Genomic DNA, 21,690 nt, shown 5'->3' with positions numbered 1-21,690 from the left:
TATATTCTGGTGCATCGAAGGCTTTAATGCATATTCATACACTACCTACCTACGAAAAATGTTGTTTTTAAGTTAGTAGAAGTTAACAATCTATATAATATTATTACATAGATGAACGAAAATTACAAACATGAATTAATATTTTTGTTTTTAATATTTATACACTAAATACTTGACAATAATATATTACATGCATCTTCAGTGGCGCGTTTAGTGATGTAGAGGCTCGACGCACTGACTGATTTTTTAATTGTTGAATCTAATAATCTTATTTTAATTTTCCAAATAAATCCATTCATTCAAAGAGTTCATTGTTTTATTTGTGTATAAATTACATGGTCTAATCAATCGAAACAGTCTATTTTCTTACAAATAATAATACATAAGTACAGCAAGCAGTATTTACCAATTTTGTATGTAAAATAGCTGTCATGAATTTATATTAAGTATATAACACGAATAGAGCGGAAGTAGACGAATTACAACAATAGAGATACATTTAATCAAAACATTTAAAATTATATACTTACCTACATATTATGTACTATTATTCATATTACAGCTTCTGGCGGTAGCACCACTGGCGAATAAATCTCACAAAATCACGGAATCTACGATCAAATATGTGTGTAATATTCATATTTTTTCCCTTAATTTTCAGCCTCTAAAGAACACATGACCTGCCTACTCCAATGTGAAGTCACTGTTTTTATAATATAATAATATACTTATATTAGTTTACTAAATTATTAATGTAGGAATTTTGTTTTGTTGCGGGTAACATTTTACACTAGGATATAATGTAATAACTTTGTGACTCGATTTAACTCTTCGGAGGTCCTCTTTAAAAAAAAATTCGAATCAGTTGCCACTAGGGATTCCAATCCCGGCATCCCGAGCTATTGTCGATAGCTATGAATTGGATTGATTTTTTTATCAATTTTTATGAAAAATAAAATAAAAACGAAAATATAACAGAAAAACACTTTTAATAACAAATAACTACATTAAAAATAAACTGAGTTTGAATGAAGTTTGATTTATACCCATGTGTAAGTTGCCGATTCATTTTATTTTTTCACTTAAGTTAATAAAAATTAGAAAGATTGGAAAAAAAACATTGCTTCGCACTATTAACAAGGTAATTCCACCATGATCTCATACGTTTTACGGCAGTTTCATATTTAGCTGACTAATTAGATTTATGAAGCGGAAAGGCCATACGTACACCATGATTATTTGCTTTACTTTTTTAAATCTCGCTAACCCATTCATAAAGTCTGTACTATCAGAAACAGCAATCTCATATTAAATTCACATTATTATATATATTACAATATTACTTACTCCATTAAACTTATGTATTTCCAAGATTGACCGTATATAATATTGACAATAAATGTCTTAAATAGTATAAATTATACTAGATTTATTTTTGACCGATTTTATCAATGTTATTTGTAAATATAAAAAAATTGGTACAGTTCGGTTATGAGGAATACAGCGGCAAACGCATTTTGACATTGGACAATTTTTCGATTTAACGGAACTTGACTACACATCTTGGGATAAGTATTTTACTACAGTCATGCACATAATTTCTTTAGAAGCAGAATACAATTACAATTGAATTTAGATAAGACAGTTAACAAACAATTTGATAATTAATGATTTTATAACGATGTTGTAAAGTTAACGAAACACTACATTTTTAAAAACCTACTATAGAATTAGTCCCAGGAAAGCGATCAAATTTAAATATAAGATAGGAACAAGTTTGTCTTTCGTATGTAATTATTTTTTTCGTGAATCATTTTTATCGATACGAAACAGCCACATTAATTAAACATTGAAATATTTTTTTACGTGTTTTTCATTTACTGTCGATCGACCAAATCCATAACATTATCTAAATATTTCCGTTATAATAATGATTGTTGTCACTGTATTCAAAAAGAGTATACGAGAACCAACAGGAAATTCAATATAAACATACATAATGGTGTTGATTATTGAATTTGATTTTATCATTTTCCATCAGGAATGTTGACGGTGTTAGAGTCGCTTGACGATAGAAAAATGTGTGTCCAATTTATCATAGTTTGACAACGCGCCATAAGCTAAATATAAACAGGGGTCCTCATTAGTGCCGAAATAACTCGATAAATATTGTTTTACTAGCTTATTAATAGTGTGGTGACAATATGAACAGTTACATAGGCTATAATATAAACCACACCACATAGATTTATTGTTATTATTATAATGTCGAAAAGGTAACGGTTCTAAAACTTTTTAATATCTTAGCAATACAATTTTTATTTTTGGACACAACGAAAAATATATTAAAGGTACAGGGTAAGAAAGAGGGATGTCAGTTTTGTTAAAATGTTCAGGAGACATAATTTAAGATTGCAAAACTCATATTGACTTCTTTACCACTTCGTTTTACTGTGTATTTGGTGTAAGTAAATTTACTGGAACCATGGAAATCTTTTACTTTTGAAGATATAAAAAAAATTAGACTAACCCCAAGTTTACAATGCAAAAGGGGAGGATGTCGTTCGACATCCTCCCTTTTTATTATCACAAGATGAGGTAAATGAAAATAATAAAAGTTTTTTTGTGAATTATAGCCATTGTGAAGTAGGTACATGCAAAAGAATGGTCATCTTAATTAGAATGATAATGATAATTTCTTGAAGTATGGTTCAGTTACTGGTAAGGAAGAGTCGACAACTACCCCTTTTGGCATGTGTGTCAAAATTTTAAAGTGGAATATTTTATGACTTATGACGATGAGCTTTTCTGCTCTTTAGTTTTACAAGATTTTAAAGTACAGAAAATTTGCTACTAGGTGGGATTCAAATCTTCATTTTCGCAAATTTAGTGATAAATCATTATCATGACTTTTTTCCTGTAGCCTTCATAGTTTATTTTAATACAATTCAAAGTTTTGAAACAGATATAAGCCCGACACACATTACCGTGGTCAGATGCAACCAAAAATCGTAGTAAGTAGCAGTGTAGGTTTAGTTTTCTGGAACAGTTCTGGCATGAGTAAATTTCGTGAGAGTATGTGAAGTGTCACACACACGCAATCCGCGGAACAATCAAATGAACTGCGAGTGATGCGGATAGTTGGGCGTGTAACACCTCCGAAACCCCCCGTGAAATAACTTCATATCCGAACCACCCCAAAAATGAATATGTAAACTGCCACTTCCTGCGATTTGTGGATGCTTCTAACCATAGTAATGGGCAGCAACCCTTAAATTTATTACCACGTAATTAACAGTACGTTTCTATGACGAAAATCCTCGTAGATGACTAGCATGAAGGACAATTGGACACCTCAATATTATCTGTAAACATTGCCTACCATTTTATTAAAAGTGTAAGGTGTTCAACCAATGTGTGCTGCTGGTGCTCACGTATGCACATGAAACATCGGTTCTTAATACAAGATACATTCAAAAACTAAGATTAGAGCGATGTGACATGGAAAGGTGCATGTTGGGTAGAATACAGAAAGACCAAAAGATAAAACAATTCGTAAGAAAGCAGACACGAGTATATACGAAGAGATATATTATGTTGACTGTGTAATAGACGCATTACGATGTCTAATATAATGAAATATATATTAGGTATATTATCAAAAATATAGATACAGTTTGGGAAGCCCACGAGTTTTTACTAAATAGTGCACCCGCATCCTAAAAAATATCCAGTAATACATTTTTTCAATAGTTCGAATAGCACTAAAGGCCCCCTTAAATTTTTTTTATTGTTAGCTTCCGATAGGGTTAATCCATCACCCTAACAACTAGTATAGGAGCTGACAGCTACATAGTATGTTTATAAGAAATTAGGGAGATATTTCGAATATATCAGCTCCTCGTAGTGTACCGTTATTAAAACTTGAGCATAAGATGTTTTTTTTTGTGTAAAATAAGATCAAAATTAATCCTCCATTTTATGTGTAAACTGAATAAAACAGACCGGATAACTAAGGAAGCCATCTATAATCATGTTAGTTATATTATTATTTGGATTTAAATTATGAAGGTGGTTGCTTTTGTTTGCCAGATAAATAAGTTATTACAATTATTTCGCATGAATCATAGACGAATCGATAGCTCAAAAGAATTAAAGATGTGAGTTCGAATCTCACACAGATAATTTCGGCAAATTTTTTTTTTCATATTATCTGTTCGTTTATTAAATAGATCGCTGAAAACCATCAGTGGTCTATTATTTATCACTAAAATAAAATATAATGTATTATTATATACATACCTCCAACGTACGTAACAATAAGTATTTTTAATATGACCGTAATACGTGCTAGTCATCATAACTATTTTACAAAGACACGAACCTTCCGCAACAAACTTCTAAAGAGTTTAAGACTATCTTCATTTGTTTTGTTATGTTTATTTTCACAAACTACACGTTATTTAATTCTTCGACGTAGGTACGTAGAGTCAAAATTATAATATTGTATTATTGGTAAAAATTCTTCAAATACAGTTTGACGAAACACGCCACATAGGTACCGACACCCCCTTTTATGACAGACAACCATATGTACGATTTTCATTTGTTTTGTAAATCTGTCATCGAGTTTTTAGGTAGAGTATACACTTCATAACATTGCACTCTAGCTCTATGGTGATAATTATGTAGGCACTTAATAATATTCTTAAAATATTTTTTTTACATAATACGTATAGTATCTATTTATTACTACGTACGTTAGTACAAATGAATATAATTTGATCTTATTTTATGCGAGGCAATCAGACAAAGAGGCGTATCAGCGTAGCAAAAAGTGCAAAGTTATGAAGCATACCTATACTCTACTTACTCTACTATAATATAGTAGAGAAGGTATATTAGTATATTATAAGTAATGATGTAATTTGTTAAAATTGGAACGCTGCACAATGAACTTGTGCGCAATCTTTGCGTCGCGGAATTAATTTAAAATATTATATATATAACTTGATACTTCGAAAACCCATCTAAGGACGTACGAAAAATAATAATACACACTTGTTAATTATTTAGAACTTTATACTAGCATCTATAATTTTGGAACCTGCCTCACGTAAAATAATATATAAGGTACAACCACAAAATATAATATTCACACTTCACAGGATGGTACTATTTTTATTTGATTTGTTCATTTATCATGTTATCACTTCAAAATAATCTTTTTGAATTTGGAACAGCGCAGCAGACCTGTGCGTATTTAAGGCTCTATAATTTGAAAAATATAAAATGATAAAAGTATAAGAGAAAAATTATATATGACTTCTAAGATTTTTGGGGGCGATAATTCGTTAAGTTTTTATGTTCGAGACAGTTAATAGTGTAACAACGTATGTAGGTTTAACTATAAAGTTCAGTAGGGTAAGTTTTGAATTTAGATTCCAATACTGATCCGAAATCGAATTCTCGATTACCTACAGTTGGCTCCAGAAAATACAAAAAAAAATACTTCAATTTAGAAACTAGTGCACGCTCTTTCGTCTGCGTTGAATTACGTGTTAACTGTAAACAGATTGATTCCAAGCCCTGGGATCTTTCATCAAAATGGCGCCGCATGTAGAAAATTACTTCGCCAATCCGCTCCATAAATTACTCCAGTCGGAATAAATCGAAGGAGCGTGGAAATCGTGACAGTCTCCAAGCGAAATACGACTGCGAAAAATGGATCTAGATTAGTCCCTAACTTAAAATATAGCATAGCATACAAATGGAGAATTGCGGAAGGAATCATTTTCCTAACACAAATTGTCAATTATTTATTATTAGAGCATGCTTTACCGGTATATATGACTTCATTACCGAATAACCGGTAACTTTATTAATTATAATAACAGGTATTTTTTTATCAAATTAAAATAATAGTATTTTTACTATTAATCTAATTATACTCGTATTATCATAGTTCATTATATTTATGAATATATAATTTTAAGACGGTACTTCAGTGAAACGGCAAATAATTTCCAACTATAGGTGCGACGAAATTTCGGACTGGCTGGCAAACGTCTGAATGGTAGGCTGATGTAAAGGACGCTGAATGGACAAAATAGTTAAGCTCAGCCAAATTACGTAGCAATACAGTGCACAGGAATGAGAGGAATGTAAGTAGCTTTAAGAATACTTCATTCAGCAGTTGATTTAGGCCCGTTTCAGACGGGACACCAGTGTCGCTCTTGATATAATATATAGGAGACATTTGTATTCGAATAAAGGGGCTTTTGTATTATGTTTATGAACGCCCCAAAGCTAATGAGTCAACGCATAATTTCGCGTTATAAATTAGAACATAAAACTGGCTGCAGTAATAAAAACAAGTGTATCGGCGGCTTGAGAATGTAGCGGCCAACGGAAAAGTGTACCGGACACGCGTTGAATCATTAACTCTGGGGCGTTCATAAACATAATACAATGGCCCCTTTATTCGAATACAAAGGTCTCATATATTATATTGAGCGAGACACCGGTGTCCCGTCTGAAACGGGTCTTATTTTATAGTTGATTGAGCGATCGAATTTCAAGATTTGCCGCTAAGTACTTTTGGTTTAGGTATATAATTTGTTTAATTAATTACTATTTTTATGAAAATAAGTAGATTATTTGATACATTATACAACATATTTATTAAGTTAGGTTAAGGTCGCCTGTTAGAAACTGTTTTATGAACTATTCATTAAAATTATATGACGCATTCCACAAATCTGTTCGTGTATAGTGGACATTTTTGGGGCACTTTTATTTAAAATCGACGGGAAGACAGAATGACAGTCATTGACAGGATATCCGGCTGATAAGACCATTGGCGTGCTAAGTGCATGATGCGGGGCCAAATTAAGAGACTGGAACAATATTTTCAAAACTACCTACGCGTTAGTTATTCTACTTGGCACTTCCATAATAGATTAATGGATTATTTATCAAACTGTACGCGCCTCAATGGCTTCCCGCTTGAAGAATTTAACGGTTTTGTCTTAATCACATGAATTAAGTCACTTTATTTCACATAAATTTTATAATAACCACAATCTTAAAGCACGAACCATAAATTGTATATCTAGTATTTTAGAAAATAATTATTATTTTTTCTGCGTATGTGCTGTTTGTTACCTTATATTTTTGTCTTGAATTATCTGTAACGCATGAGAAAAAACGTATACAAATGTGTAAGGGCGAGTGAGTCGGGAAGAATAGATATTAATCATCGTGTTCGGAAATTTGTACGTATGTAGTTCGCCGTATCATAAATATTGTATAGGAAATATATGGTCGTAGGTATAGTAAAGACTGTCCAACCCCTTTGGGTAAAACTCATGTCTAAATAAAACACGGTTCTTGTCGATTTACAGGAAGCCAGCGGCAAACAAAGTTCCAAAGTAGCAGATATACTGGTATATTTGTTAGGTTAAGTTAGGTTTTCATTCAAAATCTGCTATGAAAATTGAATTAATTAATGTTCGTATTAAATGTAATACAATTAGAGACCATACTGACCATAGTATACGGTCATCTTTTTCCGATAAGAAAGCTCACGGCGAACTGTGCTATGGTGATTTTTTTACGTACAATTTACATGTAACCATTAATCATACACGTCATATAAACGCAAATTCTACATTTGAAACATCGGAGGAATCTTTTATTTTAATCGGATCGTGAAAGAAAATAAATTATACTCTCAAAATAGTTTGACAGAAAGGTACGTGTTCATCAGTTGTGCTTGCCGGGATAATAATATAATATATAATTTTATACTGCATAAAATATGAATTTACTTTCGAGTTATTGGATAGTCATATTTAAATCATACATAATTTTGAAAATATATATCCAACTTTGAAAAAATACTACACCCAGCAGGAATCGAATCTGCGGTTCTCGGGATTCACGCCCGTCCACATCGACCATAATGCTTTAGGTATCCTATCTAATTGCGACAAATTTTAACTAATGGCTCTTATAATACTCTCTGGAGCGCTTTCTAAATTAACTTTATGTGTGTAAAAATTATGTGTGTTCAAAAAAACTAATGTTAGGTACATTCTTAAATCTTGTGAATTGTTCATTAAATAAAAATAATAGTTCATATTTAAATCAGATACATTATAAAGGTAGTTCATTTTTGGTTAATCATTCTATACTATCTATCAATTTTGGCAAACAATGTTATGTATAACTGTTGATCCGTTCCGCAGACGAGTTTACTAATGATTTGCCTAGTCGGTGATGGGCAATCTATTGTTATGTTTTTTTTGCTTAAAACTTGTCTAGATCTTTTGTTAAGAGATTACATGTAACAGATTGTGCCAATAATGAGATCAACTAGATTAAATTGACGACCCAGTTTTCGTCAAAAACATTCTGAGGTCAACCCAAATACACAGTGTTCATAAATTCATAGTATAAATAATTAATCATATTGGCTCATAGCGTAGTATAAAAATGCCTCCAGCTATTCTAACATATCACTTAACTCCAAAATCAATACAAAGTGATAAACATGATATGTCGTATTCCGACAATGAATTATCCCGGGATATTAACTGTTAGGCGTGATCTTTTTTAACGCTGGTCGAGATGATCGCTTTAACTGGTTTGAGAATTGAAATGCTGTAATTTTGTATGTTAAATACTAATTTCCGACACTACTTAACTACGGTCGCTGTCTCAACTCAACACCATACATGCATGCACGAAGCTCCGCACGAGTCCACGCGCAGGTGGTCAAGATCTGCTAAAAAGAGATGCAGTTCACACGAGATACGTACCAACTTAACTTTTTGTAATATTCGCTGATCACTGTGTTGCCAATTATTGTAGATAACCGCATTGCATATCAAAAAAAAAATAACTGAAACGTGTTACCTATCAAGTTATTATTAACAAGGTAGATTAGTCCTGCAGAGAGAGGAATTTATATTAGCAAACTTTTTTACGGGGAATATTTGTCGGTAATTTTAGGCTTAGCCAATTGGGGTTCGCTTGAATCAAAGGCGATATATTTTTGCCAGAGCGGGATCAAATCTGCATCTATAACTTTAGAGAGTAACGCTCTACTGACTACACCACTGTAGGATATATTGTAGGTAACCATCTGATGTTTAAAATGACACAATAGCGAATCACATAACACATTTTTTAGATTAGAAACACATTTTTTTTTCAATAAATATCTTATGAATAAAATCAATATGATTCTTCATTATTAGTTTATTTATTCCAAAGACGTTGAAGGAAGCTTTATTATATAGAATTGGAGCCTAAAAGTGAAGCATAAAACTGGTACCTATAATTATTATTATACAAACTCTTGGGAATTATGGCACATAAAGGCCCCTTTGTGAAAAGGTTCAATATATATAATTTATTTAACCCAAGTAATTTTTTTAAGCAACGCAAATCAACTCATAAAAATATGAAAAGCTTCCATAGAAATATCAAAGAATTAAATATTGCGAGAAACGCATATTTTTCTTATATTATTATTTCTTATATCATCTACCATATTGTAATAATACTTAATTATTCGTAGATATTTTGTTTTGCTGAATCACTTCGAAAGTAAAACGATAATGCATCATCAATGATAGGGAATATAAATTCTGTGAAAGGCGACATTCGACAGTAACACGTGGGAATGCATATATGAAAAATATCACACGTTGGATCTCAATATTGTAATAGCAAAAATACAAAATTATCACAAAGATTACATCAAAAAGCTATGCTTGCACTCGAAAACGAAAGCATTCTACTTAATATGTGTACCGGGATGAAACGAATGAAAAAGAGACAACGATAATAAAAATTAAGTAGGTATGTATGCAAAAATTAAGATTTAAGAAACCATATTATTACATGCGTTTGATGGCTATACGTTATTAACCCAAAGGGCGCACGATGTGTCCTGTAAGAGTTATTTGTAAGAAATATATATATTTAAATTCTAATGGATTCAAGCTCTGTACTATTCCATTTAAGTCGTTTTTTGCGACCCGGGTTTCGCCTTTCGGCATCTTCAGGCGTCGTGTACACTCACCAAAGGCAAAAGGCGAAACCCGGGTCGCAAAAAACGACTTAAATGGAATAGTACAGAGCTTGAATCCATTAGAATTTAAATTCAAATTCCATCAAGTACCTTCGGTCGAAAGTATTAATATAATAATATATATATTTGATAAATGATGTAGGTAGGTACCGAAATATGACTTTATTCTCAATTTCAAACGAAGGCGTTAACAAAAATACCTTTTTTATGGTAGGTTTTAATATTATTTTTTTAATGACGATAAAATGTTAATTTATAGACGAGTATTATATTAGTGGCATATATTATTATCTTTCCTAGTAAGTCTACAGATAATTGAGGATTAGCTCGCAAATATACTTTTACTTTCACAAACCACCCAGGCTCTTCAGAGCATACTTCAGTGAAACGGCAAATAATTTTCAACTATGGGTGCGACGAAATTTCGGACTGGCTGCCAATCGGAGAGCGATAGTCGAGCTGTGAACACGTCAATTTGTTTTGTGATGGCGTCGGGGGAATTAATTCTTAAATCGTGTAAAGATGACTAAAAAACGTTACCCATTTACTTGAAAAAGAAAACATATTAATGAATATATTATTATTTTTAGTAATAGAACAATACACATACCATTAAATGGACGCATGTTGAATTTTTATGACAAATTATGTTTTGTTCTGCACGTGTCGTTTGCACAACTTTCGCGTCGCGTCGTCACGATCGTTTTAGACCGTGCCATAGTTGAAGAATAGCCTTAAGATAACATTATTAGTATGTATCCAAACTCACGTGCAATATGCATTACTTGATGTCGTTTGTGTGCAGAGCAATGTTATCCGGAGTCCTTGAATATCATATATTGTATTTTATGTGATTTAAAAATTAGTTATTTTTACATAAGTACAGTGAACATTACAAATTATAAATTTAAGACGTTCACAACGTGACATTTAAAAGCAGGTAAATAGTATTAAAACAGTGTAAAGAAGAAAGAAATATAATAATATGTAGTAGCATAAAAAGAAAAGAAATATTTACAAAAATAATAAAGCATAAAATATTTTAAGAATTTAATAAACAACGCCCATACAACTATACATAGGTGGAATATTTATCAGCATCCGAAGCTATTTGGTCATTACCCTTCCAATTGCCATTACCAATGGCAGGTTAGTTCTGCAGTTGTATGTTACACCACGAATAAGACGTTAAAATAATACAAGGCCAAATATTGATATCTTCTAGCATTTAAACTACAGTATGTAAACCTAAGAGAAAGCCAGTTGGATAAAGCCCTACGGCGATCAATATTAAAATAAAAAGAATAACTAAGTATTATGTGTTATACAAAAAGTGTTCACGATATTCTGGGCACCTTATAGATTGCCAACTTTTAATGTAACTAAACGCCATGTGCTGTACACATGAATGCAATTTTATTGATGCGTTAAATTGATAAATAAGTAGTACCTGACAATCTAACAATAAAATTACTTAATAGTATTACAATATTACGATTACAAGCTGTAGAGACGAATTAAAGCCGGATTAACGGTGTAGTGAATTCAGATTTGAGTCTTCAGAATCAGAATATTATCAGACATCTATCCATTGTGGTTTTTTTTTTCAAATTACACTACATGATAATATTATTATGATTATTCTATTCAAGTATGTAGGTACTATATTATGTTGTATTTGGATATGTTTAAAATCGCTTGTGCAATGAAAAATATGCCAACATATCTGAATCTAACATAATATAATATGTTGTATAGAAAGTCCGAAATCAAAAATATAATTTGGATATTAAATAAGAGATCACGCTAGGGATGCCCAGGTGAGACCTGATCTAAAGATATATTAAAAATCGTATCAGCGCATATTAATGATTTAATGTCCCCACACCTATTATGAAGGCGTACACCGTGTGATATCGAACGTTAGGCGAACTTCAACGTTGTGCTGAGAGTATCCCAGCAGCAACTTGCCAAGACCTTGGTTTACGTGCACTAGAATGTGCGTGATTCTTATTTTGATATAATATATTACGGCCAATTTTATTCGCTCCGCTTGCTGTTAAATGTCGAAAATTTTAGCAATCCGCCAATCGTAGTGAAGTAAATCAATTATAAAAATAGTAATTACAAAAATATACATAATACTTGTGCTTCTGTGAAGATATAGTCCAAGATGAAGATACTGTGAAGTCATACTCACTCAAATGGAAAATGTCGATACTCGAATCAATTTTGTTGAGAGTTATTTATCTTCTTTACCTGGTATAATAGATTATTCGAGACAGCATCGAGAGATCGAGATTGATATTAGATATTATTACGTTCTGAATTATAATGTATAGCGTTTTAAATCAATAGGTAGATGGTAGATGGCAAATGAACCACGGAGGCATAATTTATAAAATATTGTTTATTTTGACATTAAAATCATGCAACGTAGGCGAGTTTTGTCACAATAAAAATCAATTTATGTACATAATATGTAATTGACATATTATATTCTTTTAATTCTATGGAAATGTTTTTGTCAGACTCATGCCACCCCCTGAATCTTGCCGCCCGGGTGTTTTCGCCCCTAATTCATTCGCTTTGAGCATCCCTGCATTTACATCCGCGAACATCACAAAGTATCATAAGTTTAAGACGATTATGACATCCCTGGAAAAATACAAAGAAAAATATATAGCTAGAATACAATTATTATTCTACGGTACAATGAGAAGGATTTAAAAGAATAAAGTATTATAAAAAACTGTTTGTTCAAAAAAAATACGTAGTTTTCTTATAGGGATTCAAACAGGGCTCTCTAAGATTATATGCTTACATATTATTATTCGCCTCATTTCTTTTAGAATTTGGAGATTTTCATCCTTCGAATGGGTATATACCTGAATATGTCACTTTCTCGAAATGATCCCCTTAAAATATTCGCGTTGTCATCTCATACGGCCATATCAATCTCGTGGGCTAAGCAAAATAAAAGGCTTTGCCATAAACAGCGGTTCCGCTAAGCCAAACGAGAACATGCTCCGTTTCCTGCATCATAAAAATTCAATTCTAATAAAGTTGGCCCGAATGCGCGAAAAAACACGAATAAGTGACAGGGGTGTGCATCACGACATTGGCCATCGTGGCAATTTGGAATTTTTTTGAAAGCAGAGATCTTGTGACCTCTTCATTATGTATTCAATTTCATTTAAAGTTTTACGATAAGCGATATGATAAGTGTGAATCTTTATATTATTGTAGTTATGATCGATTGACCACAAGCAGAACCGATTTGATTGTATGTGAAGTTGTTGCCTTTTATCGAGACGCGCGCCTTTGGTGAAAAAAATAACATAGTCTCAGATTTCCAATATTGTTTAAGATACCTGAAGAAGCCCAGTTGATCGCCGTCCACCACTCTTGCGAACACGAACAAGCATTCCATTAAACATTTAACTTTTCTTATTTTTTTAGGGGTGAAAGAATCTATTGCAGCGAATTTATAATTATTATCAAATGAATGTGTTTATGCAAATATATTGTAATTAATTAATACCGAAATAAATATGTTTGTTTGAAAATGAAGTGCCGGTTGTCAATTACCTACTCCTCGATTCGAGGTTGTGTCCATTTTCCTGTTGTTCCCTGCAAAGTACCACATGCCAAGTATCATAGTAGATACTTACATATTATTACAATACGAAGAATATTGTTAAAATATCAAAATTAATTCCATTATTAAAGTAATAAATTTTATTTGTAATCTGCGGTGGCTAAGAACTATATGCTTAGTCATTTTAATGCGACCTTAACTGGCACTTAACATTCGGCGGCTGATATCATCCATTAGCTATGGCAGTGAAGTTAGAGCAGATATCACAATAATTAGATAGGTATATCGTATATATAATTATTCAATAAAATATAGTATTGTAGTGTCAATCGAAATTCACGTTCGTTTTATCTCGTCTACCTATGAATAATCAAACTACAATAGCATATATACTTGAATTATGTGTACAATATATCTAAATTATGAAACTATGTTGACAGTAGCTACCACTTTCGTTTCTTATTTCTGTCAATGTTTAATAGTAATGTCAATTATGTAAACATGTAAGTATTGTGTTTATTTTACGGCAATATCTCTGCATCGGGCCAAACGCTTTTGCCCCAAATGTCGTAGCCAGTAAAAATCTCGTGATTGGGTGAAATGCACAACTTTGTTTTTTTAGCAAATATGCATCTATGTTTGGAATCATTGCATTGGATCAAACAAAGTGCAAATAGTCTTTATAGGTTATTTCAATCAGTTATACATGATATTGTAAATAATTTACCTTAAATCAGTGGACCGTATTAGAAGATGGGGCTACAAAATAAAAATGAACCGTAAGATGGACAACCTCGTTGAACAGCAAACCATTTGTAGATTTTTACGTTGCAAAGACTACGATGAGTAGGTTATATTTAAAAAAAAAATGCCAGATGACAATAATATGATACCAAAGATCTAGAATAGGTGAGTGCACACAGCGACAGCGGTGAGGAACATAAGTGAGTGAAGTCCTCTTGTAGATGTAGATGTAGATATAAAAAAGAAGAATATACTATTTTAGTTATTTGTTTTGCGATAAACAAACTAGATAAATAATAGCTTACTTAGATATTAAGATAGTTATCTAGCACGCATTCCGTTGTTCCTAATACTTTGCCACAATGGCCAGGAAAACATTACAACCATACATTTGGAATTTCGACAGAAGTCTTGGAGAGAAAGAAATGGTGTTGCAGAGCATGGGACGTGTAAATGTTTCATCAAATTATTTTTTATAACCCTCCGTCGATTTTGAGGAGGCAGGTTGAACCGAAAGTGCGTTGTCACTCGTGACGTTTCAGTTTGCGCGCGCATTAATCATTTGACACGACGAGCGACAAGACCATCTATAAAGTAATGACATCCAGTGACGTTGCATGGAAATTTTCCATATATTATGTACTAATATAATATATTATTTTGAATTAAGAACCACTTTTAAACTTACTGTTTCAATAAATGTCTGTCTTCTCTTTGAGAGGGTCCGGACATGTATACGAGTATTGAGAATTCATTTCTAAAGAAAATACGCAATAAAAATAACCAACATGCAAGAGAATGACAGAAGAAAATGGTTACATGTAAATTCTACGTAAAACATTTCACCATTGCACAGTTCGCCGTGAGCTTTTTTATCGAAAAGAGATGACCGTATAATATACGATACGGTCTCCAATTTTATTGGATTCAATATGAAAATTGATTCAATTTTCATAGCTGATTTTGGCAAAATTCATGAATTCAAGAATGAAAACCTAACCTAACCTAACCTAACAAATAATCCAGTAAGTATAACATAGGCTATTTTCAATTTTTTTTTCTCTCATGTAAAGTAGCAGGTTTTGAAATACAGGTATTGCAATCCCTACTTGTGTATGAGCATTTAAATTATTACGTGTTATAAACATATTACCATTGTTTCAAATCATCATACAATAAGTATAATAAATTATTGTGTCGACGCCCATGGAAAAGATGAGTAGAAAGTAGAAAAAATACTTTGTCTTTACCTTGCAGCTTTTAAAGCTTCGTAATAATAAACAGTTCCCGTTTTTCTCTCTTCCCACTCCCCTACTGTTACCTTTTACAACAAAAAGCTCGTTGAATAGCTATAAACGTGAAATTATTATTACATCATTTTATAAGACATCGTTACTAATTTTAAATTACACAGGAAATCCCACTATTGCTATAACGAATTCGTAGCTATTTTATAGTGACTTTTATGTTTTGTGTAAAAGATGAATTTATAGGACGTATGAATGATAAAACTGTGTTTTCTTCCGGTTTTAGCAAGTTTTACGGGAATATTTATCTTTAAAGTAAAATTATGGATAAACGTAGGTACATACATATTAAAATATCATTTCTATAGTGTTTATATTTGAGAAAAAGATTCACTGTGGTGGAGTTTAATTGATGGAAAACGTATATAATATTATTTTTAATATTAACTTATTATTATAAATAGACACTTTTTGTTTTACAATTCAGTACCTTATACAAAACATCTTTTAAAGCCGTAAAGTCATTAAAAATATTAAGTAAGTATATTTCTTTTCTGTTTAAAAAAATGTTTTCTAATAATTTCACGATTAAATTATGATAAAAATGAATAAGGATAAACTACATAAAGTCTACATATTATTATCATATGCAATTGAAGCGCCGAAAATTTTTGAGTTAGATAATGTATTTAAATGGATATTTTTGTTACCTATATTATGGCCAAAGATTGAACTTTATAAAACGCCAAAAACCTTTATGGCCGTATAATCAAAAATTAGGGTAAATTTCAAAACCCGCTAAAATGGGTGGGTGTGCTTTCAAATACCCCTAAAATGCAAAGCCAAAATACGCTTTAGAATGTGACGAATTAAAAAATAAATACTTACATAAAGTTCACAGATTTAATAGATATGATTTTTGCCCATTTTTCTCAAAACCACCTAAAATCGTTTTTCTCATTTTTCTCAGAACTACCTAAAACCGTTTTAGGGGCTTTTGAAACTAGGCGTTTCAATTAATCCCATTCTTTTTGTGCAGTCTTGTGCTACTACTGCTGCTGTGCTGTGACTGTCCTCAAATACTGAACGCGTGCATATTATGAGATATATTCGTTAACGCGTGTTTAAGTTTATCTCTTATTTTATTCGAGATTTTTACCATATTATTCCACACCAAGGCCAACTATATTTAGGCTGTGGCACTGAATTGCGAATTACGATGGTAGTTGCTAGTTATTGATTAACTTAGAATGAAATGCAGTAATAAATGAAGATTTTCGATTTCATATTTCATTCAAATTATTACAATTTATTTAAATATAATAATTATCATTTTTTTACAAACAGTTTGCTAAATTGCATTCGAAGTAATAACAATAACTAGTACCTACAACTATCGCAGTTTATAGTTTCGTGTCACTGCCTGACTTATAGTGGGCCTTGTACCTACCACACCGATAGGCTAAGCCAGTTCCAATTAATTTTGTGTCCCCTGTTTATAATATAACACCTATACCACTAGCACTCTTTTAAAAGTTAGCATCTCTAATAACTTCATCCTTCATATTGACCTCTGTGGCAAAACAAAAGAGAGGCAAGAATGAATGAATGAATTGGTTGCCAGGCAACGCGATCGTTCGTCGATTTTTTTTCGATCGCAATTGCACGTGTTGATCGTAAAACAATAAAGGAGGCACCTACCTACTCCATCAGCCGGCACTCAGTCCTCTGAGACTGATTATTGTAAAAATGTCGTAAAGAAATGCGGGCGGACCAATTATATTGGCACCAGAAAGTGGCTGGAGGGTTTCGGAAACGATGTGGTTATGCAGTACGGTTGCGAAAACGTTAAAATTATTGTAATTTTGTTGAATGTTCCAAGCTCATATTATTACAGTATATATAATTAATATACCTACATACATTTTTAAGAAATTTGGACAGGACTCGATCATTCATCTGTCGGGTTTAGGCCAATGTTATTTACCAATTTATCCACATGCACTCTAACTAATTACGATAAAATTAACTTATAGTCATTAGTTAGTAGAAACATCGAGGATTGATATTTCTATACAGTTCCAATCAGTTCGTCCGTGATGACGTCAAATTAACTTAAGTTAATAAAAATTAACATTTGAAACTTTTTTTAATATAGCATAAATTACTATACAATATAGCAAGAAATTGTCATGTATAGTTGAAGTCTTCGATATGTGACTGCATGGCCCCACAAGGAGGGGGGTGACAGGGCTCTAGTCTAAGGGCCCGGGTTCAGGGGGGCCCGGCGTGGCGGGTCAACCACATAATTGAGATAAACACACATCTTAAATATGTTCTAATAGTAAAAAAGTCGCCTGCAGCGCTGTTTTAATTTGGGGATATTACCATTTAAAAATATATTGTTGTGCAATGCAATTTTTGGTTATTGTGTGTTGAGCCTCGACAACTCCATACATAATTCGATGTCTTAAAAATTGCTAAAAATACATTGAATTTTTATTGACCTCGAACACCATTAACGACAAAACGCCACTGTAGAGCATCAGACTGCCTTTAACCTTAGTGATAGGTAGGGGGCCCCGCCTTGTTACAAAAAACTAAATTCACTGGATAAACTATATCAGTTAAGCTAACTAACCGTTACATAGAGTTCCGTGTAATCAATTCAGTTAACGTATTTCTTATTTTTTTTTGACCATGTCCGATCCTAGGAAGGTCAAATGGGCCTCCACAGAGTGGACGTTTGTATTAACAGGTGCTCCTTCACGAGAAATGGGTGTTAGTCACTTGATAAACCTATTAGGTCCATACTCTGACTCCAAACACATATTAAAAAACAATATGTGTATTTGTCAGACCAAGGATTTGAACCTGCATAACGGGTTATGGTATACAAGTATGTTAATAAAAAGTCCTGTCAGTATATTGTAACCACCCGCCGGGAAAACCTTCAAAAATACATTTCGCTTTTGTAGCACTGCAGATGGTCTATTTATTCTATTCTATACTAAATCGCTACTGCAATAAACAAAATGCAGGGCATCACGGAGGATTTACTTTGGTCATTATAACGTATCATATAAGTAATAATGTTAACGTTAATTTTGCCAAAAGTTGATTACCAGCCTGCCTTACCATACTTTTTTATATAACCTGCCTGCTTCACCATACTTTCATATAACCTGTCGCCCCTAGATTCTATACTTATCGACCGCTTAAGTGATAAATATTATCAAACTTAGGGTAGGTTTGTATCAAAGTATTAGAACTTATTGTAACAATTATATTAACAATACGTTGGTTGTAATTGTTGCAATAAGTGCAGTATTTTATCAGCACGTCTCTTACTGCTTCGTTGCTTCCTTGCCGCCCATTCGACATTTTTTTTGTATTCCATTTAATAGGTATATTATGACAGTTGTTTTTAATTATGTATATTATATATCAATTTTATCTAGTTTAATTATTACTACTCAGATATTTAGGTACGTACTTATTTTGTCGTGATTCAGGATATATTTCATGAGATAACACGTGTTAATAAACGTGTAACTTTTCTCTAAACCTTTTCATGTCACGGTTTTATAATTCGGTTATTTTCGTGAACGCCATGCCGTAATAAAAACATTATTAAAAATCGCGGTCATTTACCCGACGATTATTCAGAAAAGTCCACTTGCATCTGTCACCAATACATCATATCAAAAAAAAGAGACATCTCTTCCTCAAAAGAGAGACATCTCAGAGATTAGTTTTACGTCTTCTAGAATACTCTTTCCTCTCTTATCCTCGCGATGCCCCATTAAGAAAATGTCGGACAAACGGGCCGCCCGCGATATTAAAATATAAAACAATAAAAATAAGGTAAAATAAAACTAACACAGTATTTTCTAAAGGAATCTTTCCATACATCATCTCTTGTATCTGTTGGTGCAGTTTGAAATGTTTGACGCGACGCCAGAGTAACAGTAAACTAAGCTGTATCAAACATTTGGCTTGATATCATCATCATCATCAGCCTGAATCTATCCACTGCTGGATGGAGGCCTCTTCAAGCTGCTTCCACTTCTCTCGGTCCTGTGCATTGCGTTGCCACGTACTTTCGCAGAACTTTATCATTTCATCGATATATTCATCGATCTACCTTGCGGACGTTTTGTACTTCTTGGATACCACTGGATGACTAGATTTGTCCAACGATTGTCTCTTCTTCGAGCTATGTGTCCAGCACATCTCCATTTAAGGCTTTTAATAAACTCTATTACATCGCAAACCCTTGTCTGCTTCCTTATCCACTCATTCCTCTTTTTATCCTTTCGCGTTATGCCCAGCATGCACCCCTCCATACCACGCTGTGCTACTCTAAGTTTCTGGATCTCTCTTTTACTTAGGGTCCATGTTTCACACGCATATGTGATCACGGGAAGTACACACTGGTTGAACACTTTGCGCTTTAGGCACAGTGGAAGGTCACTTTTGAAGACATTATTCAGGCGACCAAAAGCACTCCAGCCTAGCTTTACTCTGCGAACAATTTCATCAAATATATATCCATCTATAGACACTTGGCTTGATATATGAGAAATTAATTAATCCCGTAATAGTTCTACTTTGGGTTTGATTCGTTGACTGGACCATTTGACTAAACTGGAATAGAACTAAGTGGGCGCCTGAATAAAATCTTCAAAGTGACCTCTCACCAGTTTACTAACCGTACTATAATTATAGGATATGTACTATAATTTTGGCCCACGTACTATGTACGATATAAAAGTCTGAAAATACTATAATTTTGAAAATTCGGAAAAAAATTCGCAATAGATGATTGAGATAAAGTTGATTGAGATAGCTGAAAATAAAAGCTCCCCACCCTGAGTTGCAAGAGTTGAAGTCGCACATTTTGGGTGGAAGACGACCTAAAAAATAAAAAGCTCTTAACTCTCACTATAAACGGAATTACTTGATTTTGCCGGTAAGAATTTTTGTCTAAAAAAAAGCTCTCGTTAATCACTTTAGGTGTATTTTTTTGAAAATGCGGAAAAGTATTTGTCATTCAACGAATACTATATTTTTTGCTAAAATACGATAATTTTTATGTCTGCGTACTATAATTGCGTGACAAAAATATGGCAACACTGCTCGTTGAGTCTAGCTAGAGTGTAAAATATAGATAATATTATATTGAGTGAAAATAAATGGATATTTTGAGAAAATTCGACAAATTCAAAATCTTTCTAAAACAGGATTTTTTTCAAATTAATTCACCCTATCTACTTAATTTTGTCAATCTATTTTTTTCCGAAAATTACATAGTTCCTCTTAGCTAGGCAATCTCCCACAAATAATATTAAAAATAATTATAACATTAGATAAGCTCAAATGTAAAGTTCGGTAATCATACTTGATATAGGTCAGTGGTGAATGGGACAACTGGACGCAAGGACAATTGGACGCCGCACTGTCGGAAACACGTATACAGATCGTAGACGAGAAATTTTAATCAGTTTATATCAACTGCTTAGTAGCTTTAATTCATTTTACTCTTAACATAATGTTTTTTTTATTGCGGATTGAGAATTACCATGCCTTAGGCTTTATATAAAAATAAAAATAAAACTCTTCTTTCGTTGGAACTTAAACATGCACGATTAAATTTAATAGTTATTTACGTGTGCATATACCAACTATTAAATCATAATATAATAATTTTAATATAAATAGTAGTATTAAATATTTTTTTAACAGTACCTATAAGTACCTCACGTTCAAATTGCGTGGCGTCCAGTTGTCCCAGCGCCAAATCGTCCTAGATCCAAGTTAGTGTGTTAACGAAACGTGTTTAATAAAACAATAATTTATTTATGTTTATTTGGTGGATTCCATCATCACGTTCGTTCTTAAGGTGTGTTTCCACAGAGTGAAGGTTATATTAACAGATTTAGCCACTTGCTCAACTTATTAGGTCTATAATCTGAGTACAAATACGCATT

General features: G+C 32.5%; 1 protein-coding gene across 2 annotated transcripts in view; it reads right to left on the bottom strand.

The window, feature by feature from the left end:
- The window catches only part of LOC147064824 (uncharacterized), an 873,679-nt gene that overhangs the window by 534,712 nt on the left and 317,277 nt on the right, over positions 1-21,690 (bottom strand). The gene's annotated exons all lie outside the window — the stretch shown is intronic.

This window comes from Rhyacophila brunnea, unplaced genomic scaffold (genome assembly GCF_057557595.1).
Source record: "Rhyacophila brunnea isolate RB1 unplaced genomic scaffold, BYU_Rbru_1.0 scaffold_7, whole genome shotgun sequence".
Taxonomy (NCBI): Eukaryota; Metazoa; Arthropoda; class Insecta; order Trichoptera; family Rhyacophilidae; genus Rhyacophila; species Rhyacophila brunnea.
The sequence above is the reverse complement of the archived record's forward strand: the minus strand, read 5'-3'. Positions and strand labels throughout refer to the sequence as shown.